Here is a 1,272-nt window from a genome sequence, read left to right as displayed (position 1 = left end):
CACAATATTCCCATAGGACTATTTGCCTTTGCTTCCTTTCTCCATATGTCCAAAATAAATATTCTATCCACTACACTACTGCAAAATGCTAATATGCCTTCAAATTTTCAGAAAGCAACAAAAACATCATGCCACTAATTTCCCTCTTTTAAAATCTGTTTGAATGAGAAAACTTTAAAACAAGCTTTAATTCTAATATTTTATCAACACTGCTGAACCATATTTATAAGAGAAAATTTAATAACACGTAACTGACAGTACAAGCTTCCGAATGTGTTTAAGTATATCTGCCAAAAATTTCCAGTAATTCCACAGTGATGTAGGAAAGGAAAACCCACTGTGTACTGTGCTGGTCTATTAGTCACCAAGGACAGGTAGAGGTAACCGTACATCACCACATATACAAGTATGCTTTAATATAAAAATCTGAAAAGGCTGTATCTTGCTTTTTAAAAGTAATAGTGATTAAGGACCAGAAAAGTGTGTATTTATCCATTTATTGACAGCTGGATCAGTAGATAAACGTCATCCAATCCTTTACTATGGCTGGTGGATGTCCATATGCTATTAACAAGATCATCAGGATGAGTTTAAAGAAATAAGGATAAAAGAAAATATATAATATAAAATAAAATAAAACAATAAAAAAATAAAAATATATAAATAAATCCTAGTCTTATCGACACAGGAGCGCAAACAGACACAAGCCCTCATCCAGCCAAAATTATTGAATGCAGTTGAGGGCAATGGAGACGAAGGGCAAGTCAGGTCAAGTCTGGCAAACAAATCAAAGAAGTTTAGAAGATGAAGACCAGCACTTGGGAAAAAAACTAAAACATAACACACAGTGGGTTTTCCTTTTCACCTCTACATAAAAATAAGAATGTCTGGCACATTTCACACTTTCTGGTAAGGAGAAGAAAAGGAGGGAGAAAAAAGTTCCTTTATGCCCTAAACACACGGCAGGCCACAGACATAAAGACACTCACAGCAACAACCACAGCATCAAGAACAGTAGACTTCACTTACAAAAAATACTTGTTACATGTCTGGCCTCCCCGCTATTTTGGTGGTGATCATATGTACTTGTCTGAGCTCTCTTGGTCATTCTGTTCTCTGCCTGTCATCTACCTGTTATCTAACAGATAATACAATATTGCATTTTTGGAAGGAATAAGCAGGGTTAATTTGTATATTAAGGGTCCTTAAAAGTACTTTCATTAGAGGTATCTAAAATAATGTGTGAATACTGAAGGAGAATGATAGTGGGGG

General features: G+C 35.1%; 1 pseudogene; it reads right to left on the bottom strand.

The window, feature by feature from the left end:
* LOC119588959 overlaps positions 1 to 1,266 on the bottom strand; it is a 58,988-nt pseudogene extending 57,722 nt beyond the window's left edge.
* Positions 1,267 to 1,272: the final 6 nt, after the last annotated feature.

Source organism: Penaeus monodon, chromosome 24, assembly GCF_015228065.2.
Source record: "Penaeus monodon isolate SGIC_2016 chromosome 24, NSTDA_Pmon_1, whole genome shotgun sequence".
Classification (NCBI taxonomy): domain Eukaryota; kingdom Metazoa; phylum Arthropoda; class Malacostraca; order Decapoda; family Penaeidae; genus Penaeus; species Penaeus monodon.
Note: the sequence above shows the minus strand (reverse complement) of the source record. Positions and strands in the feature narration are given on the sequence as shown.